The sequence below is a fragment of the Pseudophryne corroboree genome, chromosome 3, assembly GCF_028390025.1.
Source record: "Pseudophryne corroboree isolate aPseCor3 chromosome 3, aPseCor3.hap2, whole genome shotgun sequence".
NCBI classification, from domain to species: Eukaryota; Metazoa; Chordata; class Amphibia; order Anura; family Myobatrachidae; genus Pseudophryne; species Pseudophryne corroboree.
Window position 1 is genome coordinate 313,622,939 of NC_086446.1, and position 14,570 is coordinate 313,637,508.

At 44.3% G+C, this 14,570-nt stretch overlaps 1 protein-coding gene across 7 annotated transcripts in view; it reads left to right on the forward strand.

Moving 5' to 3' along the window:
- The first annotated feature begins 2,353 nt into the window (after positions 1 to 2,353).
- Positions 2,354 to 14,570, forward strand: part of ATP6V0A1 (ATPase H+ transporting V0 subunit a1) — a 196,835-nt gene continuing 184,618 nt past the window's right edge. For 3 of the 7 annotated variants that reach the window (XM_063959441.1, XM_063959442.1, XM_063959440.1), the window contains exon 1: positions 2,355 to 2,494. The gene's annotated coding sequence lies outside the window, so the exon portion shown is untranslated. Of the gene's footprint in view, positions 2,495 to 14,570 lie in introns of all 7 variants that reach the window. The other 4 variants (XM_063959439.1, XM_063959445.1, XM_063959443.1 and 1 more) reach the window with 2 other exon arrangements.

Below are 14,570 nucleotides of genomic sequence, written 5' to 3' on the forward strand. Positions count from 1 at the left end.
GCCGTATCCGGAGACGGTAGTGCCACCTTCTTTGACAAGTGTGTGAGCGCTTTATCCACCCTAGGGGATGTTTCCCAACGTGACCTATCCTCTGGCGGGAAAGGGTACGCCATTAGTAACCTCTTAGAAATTACCAGTTTCTTATCAGGGGAAGCCCACGCTTCTTCACACACTTCATTTAACTCCTCAGATGGAGGTAAAGCTACTGGTAGTTTTTTCTCTCCAAACATAATACCCTTTTTTGTGGTACCGGGGGTAACATCAGAAATGTGCAACACATTTTTCATTGCCTCAATCATGTAATGTGTGGCCCTATTGGAAGTTACATTAGTCTCATCGTCGTCGACACTGGAGTCAGTATCCGTGTCGACATCTGTGTCTGCCATCTGAGGTAGCGGGCGTTTTAGAGCCCCTGATGGCTTTTGAGACGCCTGGGCAGGCACAGGCTGAGAAGCCGGCTGTCCCACATTTGGTATGTCGTCAAACCTTTTATGCAAGGAGTCGACACTGTCGCGTAATTCCTTCCACAGAACCATCCACTCAGGTGTCGACCCCGCAGGGGGTGACATCACATTTATCGGCATCTGTTCCGCCTCCACATAAGCCTCCTCATCAAACATGTCGACACAGCCGTACCGACACCACGCATACACACAGGGAATGCTCTGACAGAGGACAGGACCCCACAAAGCCCTTTGGGGAGACAGAGAGAGAGTATGCCAGCACACACCAGAGCGCTATATAACACAGGGATCCCACTATAAATGAGTGTTTTTCCCTTATAGCTGCTTATATTATAGCTGCAGTGCTGTGCGCTACCTTGTTGAAGACAGAAGTCTTCTGCCGCCGATTTTCAGGAACACTTCTTGCTTCTGGCTCTGTAAGGGGACCGAACAGCGAGGTCGGGTCCTGTGGTCGATCCCTCTGGAGCTAATGGTGTCCAGTAGCCTAAGAAGCCCAAGCTACCACCAGTTAGGTAGGTTCGCTTCTTCTCCCCTTAGTCCCTCGCTGCAGTGAGTCTGTTGCCAGCAGATCTCACTGTAAAATAAAAAACCTAAAATATACTTTCTTTCTAGGAGCTCAGGAGAGTCCCTAGTGTGCATCCAGCTCAGCCGGGCACAAGATTCTAACTGAAGTCTGGAGGAGGGTCATGGTGGGAGGAGCCAGTGCACACCAGTAGTCTAAAGCTTTCTTTTAGTTGTGCCCAGTCTCCTGCGGAGCCGCTATTCCCCATGGTCCTTACGGAGTCCCAGCATCCACTTAGGACGTCAGAGAAACAGGAGTGCGCAGTTGTCAATAAGCTTTTTTTCCGGGAGACAGCTAGGGTGATCAATTTTGCTGCAATCGAGGTTCGCAATATCGCGGTTAACTGGATACCCCCCTTTTTTGTGATATAATAAGATGTGATTGTTTTTGGTACAATAATAATAAACTGTGCCCTTTTTAAGGGGTTACGGTCGTTAGGTTGACACTCTGTAGGTCGACACTCTGTAGGTCGACCTCTGAAGGTTGACAACGCCATTAGGTCGATATGTCAAAAGGTCATGAGTTTTTCACATTTTTTAATTTAATTTTTTTGGATTTTTTCATACTTAACGATCCACGTGGACTACGATTGGAACGGTAATCTGTGCCTGAAGCATGGCGAGCGAAGCCACTAATTTGGGTTCCCTGTCACTTTACGGCGAAAACGACACCAAAAACAGTCAAAAACCTCCTGTCGACCTAGTACACGTTGACCTAACACCAATGTCGACCCCTAAATTGGGTCGACCCATACCCACTTTTAAGATGATGGTGATGATAAATATATTAATATTATTATTATTATTATTATTATTATTATGAGCAACAACTAATGTAATTTTAATGCTTGCTCTAGTCTTAACCTTATATAATGTGTTATTTTCTCATCATGTAGGTCGCTATAAAAAAAAGCGATTCAGCAGACAACAGAAATAGACAAGAACAAACTGACTACGATGAGCAGAGCGTCACCAGCCTAGTGTGTGAGTCATGTGATCTCCACCCTCCTCAATGCGGCATAACCCCCAGCCCCCAGATCGTCACATGGTCTCCCACAGCCGCCACACAAGCGTCCATGTTCAGTGTGGGCAGCGCATCCTAGACTAGTATCACACACAGTCCAAAGGGTGACGTCTATTCATTTAAATACTACTACAAAATGTACGTCAGGGAGTGACAAAGCGCATGGATAATTGGATATACAAGTTAATACGAGGACTGGAGTGCGTGAGACTACTGACACTACTGTACAAAAACCAGCCAATCCGCTTACCCCCAACTGCACATTAAAAATGTAAATGATAAGAAATAATTAGAAAATAATTCTGAGGAAGTGTACCAATACCAGGGGAACAAGCTAATGGCGGCTGCGCGGCCTGTCAGTGACGTCACGGGGCCGGCCCGCTGGCTGCTGGGGTAGGAGGAGGAGGAAAGAGCAGCTGATGCTGTGCTGTGATCTGCAGGCAAGGTACGGGGGTACAGGATACAGGGAATACATAGCAATACAAGGGTGGTCAATAGTAAGAAACCCTGGGGTTATGCCTACCGGGGTGTAGTGTATATAAGGTATTATCACAAGGCACCGGGTAGTGGGGTGTATGTCCGTATATAGGTGTATGTGGATTCATTGTGGGTGTGAATTGTACAGATTAAAAATGCATACAGTATATTGTGTGTCTGATTCTAAGAATAGCCTTCATCTGCGTGTTGTACATCGTGCTGGACCGGTCAGACTCCTAATTATATGGAGATCTGACAAGAGCCATGGGGAGAATATATCCTTACAATGGACACTGAATAGAGAGGCAGATGCCATGCTAGAGATAAATGATCCTTCCCATTCTCTTTTTTTACCTGCTGTACACCTTTTACTCCTCAGTGACGTTTTCTGTGCTTGTGACAGGCAGGGGTGCAAAGGTCATTGGTAATAAAATATAGGGAGTCTTCCTCACCTAGATCTTATTTCCTATCCAATCACCCCCCCCCCCCCCTCCTCACCCCCACACCTCCTCCAAGCTGCTACTGTTTCCATTCTCTGTAATGTAATATCTGTTACCAAAAACAAAACATAAATTCTGCTACTTTTTTATTCATTTGGTAATAAGAGCTTGTATTTCCCATACATTTTCATGCAGAGGTGGAGCTGGGTTCCAGTAGGAATACACAGAAAGATAGTGATCATTCATTCATGCAGATGAAGCATATGTCTGCAATAACAGTGGGCCTGTTCCTCATAGGGATCAGCAATTCCTTACTCTCTGATGTTATACAAGCCTATAAATAGCAGCATTTTGTAGCTAAAGAAATGTAGTGTTTAATGGGATCAATTATACTCTCTGAGTATAAGCTTGAAAATGAGATGAAATGGCATTGTGATCAAGTTCAAAAGCATTCCACAATGAGATTGAAGTCCTGCGATACTTACCTAGACCTGTTTGTGGTATATCAAGAGGCAACAAATTCTTCTTATGTTTTATGAGAAGAGGGCAAAATATACAGAAAATGCCTGATTCACATTAAATTCACACATGTATTTTGCTGTGCTAAATATACAGGAGAATCCAGATCCATTCTAAATATACTGTATGGAAAAAGCAGTATCCAGACTCATTTAATAGAAAACCTCTCAGATCTCTATTAAATTTACATAAAAACCTGCATCTTGCCAAATCCACACTACATTCATACAAAAATCTGGATCCACTCTAAATTAAAAAAAAAAAAAAAAAAGAAATCATCAAAATCCAGCCAGATCAACATATTTAGTATGGAGTTGGCTTTTTCTGTGAATCTGGCATTTTCTGTGCATTTATAGAAACAATCCTTACCTGTGCTGAGGTACTGCACATTTGCATGCTTATAAATTAATATAGATATCATTGATGCCTGTGGAGGGGTGGTATTTAGTTTGCTGGCTGTTGGGATCCCGGCGCACAGTATACCGGCGCCGGAATCCCGAAACCCAGGATACCATCAACTTTTCTTCCTCTTTGGAGCCCACGACGCCCCTTGAGGGAGAATAAATAGTGTGGCGCGCCACCGTGCCCGCAGCATAGCGAACGCAGCGAGCCAGCAAGGAGCTCATTTGCGCTCACCCAGCTGTCGGTTTACCGGCGCCGGGAGCCCAGCCACCGGCATACCATACTACACACCCTGTGGAGGCTTGGCCCATACTGTGTTGAAGTGTTTGAAAATGCTGAATAGAAATTTAGGGGTTGATAATTCAAGCGGCGAAAAGAGTGTAGAAGTGGACCAGTGGAGAAGTTGCCCACGGCAACCAATCGGGATCTGTCTATCATTTTATAGAATGTTCTTGATAAATGATTCCTTAAAGCTTATTGGCTGCTATGGGCAACTTTTTCATTGGTCCACTTCTCCACTCTTTTCACTGCTTGAAACATCAACCTGTTATTCCTAAATATAACCTGTCACCAGGTTGGATTTTGCTAGTTTATATAATAAATAACTAGTCACCTGCCCCAGCTTCGCATGGGAGCAATTTTACATTTACGGCGATAGGCTTTTTTAACCGAGGTCATAATATTTCCTTGTAGACAACAGTAGTAATTTTTTCCTTCTGACGTCAACACAAAAAGATTTTGTTTTGACATGACATGCGAAAGGACCACGTAAAGTTTTCCATGAGAAAAAAAAACATTCTCCACTTAAGTCAATTCCAGTGTCGTCCTTGTGCTTTATTCATTTTCATGGCAAAGCAGACTTTTACTGGGTACTTAACTTGTTTGAAATTAAATGGCACACATGCTCTACGATTATTCCATCCCCTGTCCTCTGCCGGTATGGCCTTCATCCTTTGACTTCCTTTTCCGATTGACTTTAGCTGAAATAGAAAAATGTAAAATGTTGAACACATAGAAAAACAAACATTCCAAATTAATGTTTAAGCAAAAAGAATCGGTTTTCACATAAATGAAATAAGAACGGTAAAAAAAAAATCGTTTTGATATATTTATAACGATTTAGGCGGCGTAAGCCAAGAAAGCACTAGGATGACCATTTAGTCTTTGACTTGCTTCACTAAAATTGTCACTGCTCAGCAACATTTTGTCATAGATTCATGTTTCCTACACCTAAACCCTGCTCTATAGAATTATGATAACCTCATCAAATTCTATCCAATGGTTCTTGAGATTAGCACGAAGAAACAGACAGATGCCTGTCGGGGACTTTTTTTTTTTTTTTAATACTATGTAGAGAAGTAAGTGGCTTCTCTAGATAGTATGGTTTATTTGCGTTAACATGCGTTTTAAGGGTATATGGTCAAAATGCCTGACACCCTTTAGAATCCCGACACCAGAACTCTGAAAGGTTCAGGAGACCAATGCCGGAATCCTGACAGCCCGCATTCTGACCGTAAGTATAGCCATAGGGTTAAGTTTAGGCACCAGACGGGGGCGATAGTTTGGGGTTTAGCTGCAGGGAGGGAGGGAGAGTTCGGCCCCCATGGGGTGAGTTAGGGTCAGGTTGCGAGGGAGGGTTAGGTTTAGGCACCTCCGGGTAGGTGGTTAGGGTCAGGCACTCAGGGAGAGGATAGGGTTAGGCAACTGGAACAGAGGGTTAGGGGAGAACAGCTCACACTTACCCCTGTTGGTCTTGCAATCATTGGGATCCCAGCGTCTGTATTATGACTACCGGGATCCCGTACGCCTGCAATTCATACTGAACCTGTTTTAATATCTCTGAGAAATAGAAGTTAGGTGCATGAAAGTGAGTACAGTCCTGAAAAATATTTTCTGGCCTCATAAATATGTTAGCTGTGATACTTTTTTTTCACAGTACACAAACAGTATAGAAAAATGTATGCATTGCAGAAAAGATCTAATCAAACCTATCTACTGTTAATGCACTTTTCAGCTGCAAAATTTAAAATCACATTGAAAATTAGATGAATTTCTGCATCTGGGTCTGTTTAAACCCCCCAACATATTTTTGTTAAAGCTCAATGTAATACAGAAAGAAGATATTTGAGGAATATCGGTCAAATAGGGTAATATGTAGTAAGTAACACAGTATATTGACACATTTTTTTGAACACTTATAAAACATATAGTTAACAACCCCCCCCCAAAAAAAAAAAAGGTGTGTGTGTATATATATATATATATATATATATATATATATATATATATATATATATACACTGCTCAAAAAAATAAAGGGAACACTAAAATAACATCCTAGATCTGAATGAATGAAATATTCTTATTAAATACTTTGTTCTTTACATAGTTGAATGTGCTGACAACAAAATCACACAAAAATTATCAATGGAAATCAAATTTATTAACCCGTGGAGGTCTGGATTTGGAGTCGCCCTCAAAATTAAAGTGGAAAAACACACTACAGGCTGATCCAACTTTGATGTAATGTCCTTAAAACAAGTCAAAATGAGGCTCAGTAGTCTGTGGCTTCCTCGTGCCTGTATGACCTCCCTACAACGCCTGGGCATGCTCCTGATGAGGTGGCAGATGGTCTCCTGAGGGATCTCCTCCCAGACCTGGACTAAAGCATCCGCTAACTCCTGGACAGTCTGTGGTGCAACGTGGCATTGGTGGATGGATTTCCATTGATAATTTTTGTGTGATTTTGTTGTCAGCACATTCAACTATGTAAAGAACAAAGTATTTAATAAGAATATTTCATTCATTCAGATCTAGGATGTGTTATTTTAAAGTTCCCTTTATTTTTTTGAGCAGTGTATGTATGTGTATGTATGTGTATGTATGTGTGTGTGTATATATATATATATATATATATATATATATATATACTATCCACAGAGTAACACCATATTATGACCCTTGCACCATATTAAGTCCCCACAGTAATGCCTCTGACATTGTATTATGCCCTTACAGTAATGCCTCTGTCACTATATTATACCCCATACCATGCCACTAACACGATGTTATACCCCCCCCCCCCCACAGTAATGCCTCTGACACCATATCATGCTCCCACATTATTGCCCTTGTCATCATTGTATGCCCTACAGCCTGCTCGTTGTAAGGAGATTCCCCTCCCTCCCTGGCCTCCGCTGCCACTGAGCGTCTGCTCATGCCGCTGTCCTTCCCTGTACGTCCGCAGCCATCCGCATCACTCTATTGAAAATGTTCCTCCCAAAATTGCTGCCACCTCTGAGGAGGCAGATATTAAGGATACTAGAGGAGCCTCCTCTAGTATCTTTAAAAACTGTCTCCTCTAAGGCGGCGGCCATCATGGAAGGTACATTTTCAATAGAGTGGTGCGGTTGGTGGCGGATGTACGGGGACGGATAGCGGCATGAGCATCCCGGGCCCTCGCTTGTCAGAGAGGCTGGGCCTGGGACAGCAGTGCCCCCAGCACCCCCCTGATGGCGGCCCTGAGCCCGGCAAAGAGAAAAAATATAATGTGAAGGATTACTCTGATTGATTTGTCATACAGTTTAACAAGAGTACTAATACAATAAAAAGCACAAAATAAACACACAGACAGTGCCCACCCAAGATTCCCAAATTGTGGATCCATCCATGGAGCAGATCAGATGTAAGAATAAGAGGGGCTAGGGGAAAGGACAGGAAAATGGAGCAGATATAAAGAAAGAGAAAAGCCAAAACAATTATTGGTGTGAGAGCCATGAAGTGTGTTGAAAGCAGCATTTGTCTTTCTGTTTGGTGGATAAAGGTAAAGTCTGAATGTATGTACCTCAGCAGTAAAATAAGGCAGGTGTCAGTGACTATTTAAGGTGATCCATGGTAAACAAAAAAACAATGTAGAAGTTTTCATCATTATAGTACAGTCATAAATCCATTGTTGTAGTATAGCCTTCTGGCCACCGTGACCAAGAGTCATCTGGGACTGTTTTAAAATACATATTTAAAGGTTTGTGTAGAATACTTGATTTTTTTTCATATCCATTTTCACCACACATAGTTATTTTTTTAAATAAATAATTTCTGGTAGAAAGAGCTTCATGCATAATTTGGGCACACGGTACAATGACACTGCACCACGTTTCTTTCATTGTTCTTTTTCAGATGTCTGCTGTGCAACATTGTGAATAATTTGAAAGAGAGGTCACTGTAACATGAACTGGCCATTATGTATTTAGGTCAAAGTGTTCTTATAATGTACAAGTCTTTGTGTTTTTTTAAAAAGCAAATGATACTTGTTATAGAGCAGCTTGCCATGTAATGGAGCTGTTAAGGAACATAGGCCCTCATTCCGAGTTGTTCGCTCGCTAGCTGCTTTTAGCAGCATTGCACACGCTAAGCCGCCGCCCTCTGGGAGTGTATTTTAGCATAGCAGAATTGCGAACACAAATTTCTTAGCAGTTTCTGAGTAGCTCGACACTTACTCTGCCACTGCGATCAGTTCAGTCAGTTTAGTTTCTGGTTTGACGTCACAAACACACCCAGCGTTCGCCCAGGCACCCCCCCCCCCCCCCCCCGTTTCTCCAGCCACTCCCGCGTTTTTCCCAGAAACGGCAGCGTTTTTTCACACACACCCATAAAATGGCCAGTTTCCGCCCAGAAACACCCACTTCCTGTCAATCACACTCCGATCACCAGAACGAAGAAAAATCCTCGTAATGCCGTGAGTAAAATACCTAACTTTTGAGTAAAATAACTAAGCGCATGCGCTCTGCGAACATTGCGCATGCGCAGTAAGCGACTAATCGCAATATAGCGAAATTCGGCAACGAGCGAACAACTCGGAATGAGGGCCATTATCATAAACATTTTTTTAGTGTATTTCTAAAAATGGAAAAATAAAATGACAATTGAAAATGCATGTGTTCTAATAGAATGAGTCACATGGAGAGGTCAGCCCTATTACCATGTTACTCTGCTATATGCTGTTATAGTTTTACCACTCCCAGTTAAACATTGAAATGTGTGGGTTGAAGATCTTTGGTAGCTGCATGAAAGTAACTTGTTAACTCTGACACCCGTAAATTTCTTTTACACATGAGTTATCTTGTCTACTTTATGTTAACGCATGTACAGGTCTCATTGATGTGCTCTGCTACTCTTCAAGCTCGGTCTTATGCATCTTTGTAGGTTAAATTCTTTGTGGTAGACATTCTGTCTGGGATGCGGTCATGTGACCGCCGCTTGGTGTTCCGCCGGTCACCATGCTGATGCTGGGATCCCCAGCAATCAAACGCCCAACAGTCAGCATGCCGACTAACAGGAACTATTTCCACTCGTGGGTGTCCATGACACCTATAGAGTGGGAATAGAACCTGTGGCGAGCCACTGCATGGTGAGCGCAGCCAGCCCGCAAGGTGCTCTGTTGCACTCACCATCACCGCCGGCATTCCGCGGTCGGGATCCCGGGGTCGGTATTCTGATCCCCACCGTCGGTCTCACAGCCCCAACCCTTCTGTACTAATCACTGCCTGTATGCAGAGGTGACCATGGCTGATTAGGTGAGATCCAGCTTTGTCTCAAATAACCATTTGCTGCTGGCTCTGTGTGTACTTGAGGAGCAAAGAATTTGAAGTGAGAGTAAAACTGGTTCTGTGGCTCCAGCAGCTTCAGGATTGGAGTGGGGAAGGTACTGGGATGGCTGCCCCAGTTCAGCATATATGGAATTCTTCGCTTTTTGCAGCATTAGTGGTCCTGCTTTCAGAAGAATGAGTGCAACGGGTGGCAGCAAAAATTATGTTTCAGGTAATAGAAATAATTTTACTTGAATATTCAAAACTAGCTTGTTCTTCACACAGTAGTTTCTGATTGTCCCGGTTGTAAATATAAATAAGTGTTAAAAATTTGGTAAATCTATAGAGATGTAAATTTGAGACGTCTTAATGTAAGTAAATATTAATCCATGGTTCTTGGCGTCACCTGAGGAGCACCCGTAGCAGATATGGTAAAAATTGACAGGACCATTTTTCTAGTTTATTAAATTCTACACACTGGAGGTGCAATCCAAATTTTGATCTGATTGTCCATTTGGCTGCTATCGTTCACGCAATGCAAACCATGCATCGGTAATGCTGTCATTAGGTCAACCCCCTTTTCATCCCCTTAAGGGAGGTTTTAGGTTTTCCTATTTCCCACCTTCCGAGTACCTATGTTACATCTCAGCTTCCTAACATATCGGGAAGTAAGAGAATTAGTGATGAGCCAGTCAGTGAGTGAGTGAGGACTTTCGCATTTATATACTGTATGTGTGTGTGTATATATATATATATATATATATATATATATATATATATATATATATATATATATATATATATATATATATAGAGAGAGAGAGATATATTAAGAATCTTGACTCCACACCAAAAAATGTGGCACAACCACAGCTGTCTACCTTTTCAATGAATGACATCTGTAAAACTATAAAATGTAGTTTAGTGGGTGGTTTAGGCTCTGTGTTTTTACACTTTTGATATTAACACTACCTTTCCTACTACCCAGACTAGGGCATCAGTGGGGATCACTTCATTGAGATTCCAGTCACTGGAAAGATGCAGCTGTCCTCCACATTAATTTGTATAGTTTAGCTCTGCTCAAGAGCTGCAAGTAGAAAGGTATCTAACACAGTGACTGTAATGTAGCAAGCATCTGTGTGGGTGGTTGTAATACTAGTTTTAGAGAAATCTAATTTTTATTTATTTTTTGTAACGTCACAAACCTGCCTGGTACTGAGTCACTTTAAAAGGGACACTACAGAAAACTGGGCTATATGTATTTGCCCAAAACTGCTCCTGTTAACCCAGACAGAGAAGTGTCCTGCTGGACCCACATACAGTAATACCCAATTAGCATGGGCTTTAGCCAATGTGACTAATGTTCCTGTAGGAAAAGATAGTCCCAGTAGCTTGGCTTTGCAGATGGTCCTCACAGCTCTTGCACATGGCAAGAGTAACTGTAGAAGGGGGAAGTGGTCTGACTATAACGGCCTTATTGTTTCCTGTGTTAATACCACATATTTGTTTCTGTTTTTCTTTGCTTGGTGAAAGTATCAATCAAATAAATGATATCACTATATCAAAGCTAATCCGTTCCAGATACATGTCCTATTGGAGCCTTACCCATACATGATCTGGCATTATGTCCAAGGTCAAATCATAGAGTATAGCCAATAGTTCATAGAATAGGTGCATAAAATAATGTCTAGTGATAATTGAAAGGTTTTGTGTAACGTTACATGACACACATACTGAGCAGTGGTGGCATGTGTGTGTGTGTGCTTCCGATAGTGATAACATGTGCCAGTTCCCACATTCTTGTGCTCAGTCCTAGATCACCCCCTGCAGTGACTAGTATCTCCCGAAACCGCACCTCTGTTATTGGGAACACAGATACCCCACAGAGCCTCAACCCAGGAGGGAAGTGCAGCACAGAACAGCCCCCGGTGTGGAAGTCCCGGGATGGTGCTCAGTGAGTCTCCTAGTCTGGGTTCTGGCAGCCCCACCCCCTCCAGACAGCCCAGAACGGCAAGTCAAGAGCTTCTGTGGGCGACCTAGGAGTAAAATCCCCGGTCGCTTCATTCACACATAACCCCGGTTGTCTACCTGGTACTTAAGTCCCGGGAAAACCCCTGGTTAATAGTAGGGGCAGGGAAATGGGATATGGTACTTTGTGGGCCCCATGGCAACATTTTAAAGGGGTCCTGTCTCAATACTTCTAGAAAGACACCTCTCTGCAGCAGTTGTGCCTTAGTTTATTTTGTAAACCATAGTAGTGGCCTAGTTCACATTATGTCACATGTTATGGCTGCCAGTACACATTATGAAACACCGTACCCCCAATTCATATAATAACATACAGTGCCTCATGTTCATTTCTCTGACGTCCTAGTGGATGCTGGGAACTCCGTAAGGACCATGGGGAATAGACGGGCTCCGCAGGAGACTGGGCACTCTAAAAGAAAGATTAGGTACTATCTGGTGTGCACTGGCTCCTCCCTCTATGCCCCTCCTCCAGACCTCAGTTAGATTTCTGTGCCCGGCCGAGCTGGATGCACACTAGGGGCTCTCCTGAGCTCCTAGAAAGAAAGTTTATTTTAGGTTTTTTATTTTACAGTGAGACCTGCTGGCAACAGGCTCACTGCATCGAGGGACTAAGGGGAGAAGAAGCGAACCTACCTGCTTGCAGCTAGCTTGGGCTTCTTAGGCTACTGGACACCATTAGCTCCAGAGGGATCGACCGCATGGAACTGGCCTTGGTGTTCGTTCCCGAAGCCGCGCCGCCGTCCCCCTTACAGAGCCAGAAGCAAGAAGAAGTCCGGAAAATCGGCGGCAGAAGACATCAGTCTTCACCAAGGTAGCGCACAGCACTGCAGCTGTGCGCCATTGCTCCTCATACACACTTCACACTCCGGTCACTGAGGGTGCAGGGCGCTGGGGGGGGGGGGCGCCCTGAGCAGCAATAAAAACACCTTGGCTGGCAAATATATCACAATATATAGCCCCAGAGGCTATATATGTGATAAATACCCCTGCCAGAATCCATTAAAAAGCGGGAGAAAAGTCAGCGAAAAAGGGGCGGAGCTATCTCCCTCAGCACGCTGGCGCCATTTCTCCCTCACAGCTCCGCTGGAAGGAAGCTCCCTGGCTCTCCCCTGCAGTCTGCACTACAGAAAAGGGTAAAAAAGAGAGGGGGGGGGCACTAAATTTAGGCGCAGTAAATATAATAGCAGCTATAGGGGACATAATTCAGTTAGTCCCTGCATTATATAGCGCTCTGGTGTGTGCTGGCATACTCTCACTCTGTCTCCCCAAAGGGCTTTTGTGGGGTCCTGTCCTCTGTTAGAGCATTCCCTGTGTGTGTGCGGTGTGTCGGTACGGCTGTGTCGACATGTTTGATGAGGAAAATTATGTGGAGGTGGAGCAGATGCCTATAGAAGTGATGTCACCCCCTGCGGGGCAGACACCTGAGTGGATGGTCTTATGGAAGGAATTACGTGCAAGTGTCGACTCCTTACACAAAAAATTTGACGACATGCCAAATGCGGGACAGCCGGCTTCTCAGCTCGTGCCTGCCCAGGCGTCTCAAAGGCCATCAGGAGCTCTAAAACGCCCACTACCTCAGATGGCAGACGCAGATGTCGACACGGATACTGATACCAGTGTCGACGACGATGAGTCTAATCTAATGTCCACTAAGGCCATTCGTAGCATGATTGAGGCAATGAAAGAGGTGTTACACATTTCTGATATAAACCCAGGTACCACTAAAAAGGGTATTATGTTTGGGGAGAAAAAACTACCCGTAGTTTTTCCCCCATCGGAAGAATTAAATGAAGTGTGTGAAGAAGCGTGGGCTTTCCCCGATAAAAGATTGGTAATCTCTAAAAAGTTACTAATGGCGTTCCCTTTCCCGCCAGAGGATAGGGCACGTTGGGAAACACCTCCTAGGGTGGATAAAGCGCTCACGCGTTTGTCAAAAAAGTTGGCACTACCGTCTCCGGATACGGCCGCCCTAAAGGAGCCTGCTGATAGAAAGCAGGAGGCGATCCTGAAGTCTGTATATACACACTCAGGCATTATACTGAGACCAGCGATTGCTTCGGCATGGATGTGCAGTGCGGCAGCTGCGTGGTCAGATTCGTTGTCGGAAAATATTGACACCCTAGACAGGGACACTATTCTGCTAACCGTAGAGCATATAAAAGACTCAGTCTTATACATGAGAGATGCACAGAGGGAGATCTGCCGGCTTGCATCAAAAATAAGTGCACTGTCCATCTCTGCTAGGAGAGGCTTATGGACTCGGCAGTGGACAGGGTATGCAGATTCGAAAAGGCACATGGAAGTTTTGCCTTATAAGGGTGAGGAGTTATTCGGGGATGGTCTCTCAGACCTAGTTTCCATAGCAACAGCTGGGAAGTCAGCATTTTTGCCCCATGTTCCCTCACAGCCTAAAAAAGCGCCGTATTATCAGGTACAGTCCTTTCGACCCCAGAAAAACAGGCGGGGAAAAGGCGGGTCCTTTCTGTCCAGAGGCAGAGGTAGGTGAAAAAAGCTGCAACAAACAGCAGGTTCCCAGGAACAAAAGTCCTCCCCCGCTTCTTCCAAGTCCGCCGCATGACGGTGGGGCTCCACAGGCGGAGCCAGGTACGGTGGGGGGCCGCCTCAAAAATTTCAGCGATCAGTGGGCTCGCTCACAGGTGGATCCCTGGATCCTTCAGGTAGTATCTCAGGGGTACAAGCTGGAATTCGAGGCGTCTCCCCCCCCCCGCCGTTTCCTCAAATCTGCCTTGCCGACAACTCCCTCAGGCAGGGAGGCTGTGCTAGAGGCAATTCACAAGCTGTATTCCCAGCAGGTGATAGTCAAGGTGCCCCTACTTCAACAAGGACGGGGTTACTATTCCACTCTGTTTGTGGTACCGAAACCGGACGGTTCGGTGAGACCCATTTTAAATTTGAAATCCTTGAACACATACATAAAAAAATTCAAGTTCAAGATGGAATCGCTCACGGCGGTTATTGCAAGCCTGGAGGAGGGGGATTACATGGTATCCCTGGACATCAAGGATGCTTACCTACATGTCCCCATTTACCTTCCTCACCAGGAGTACCT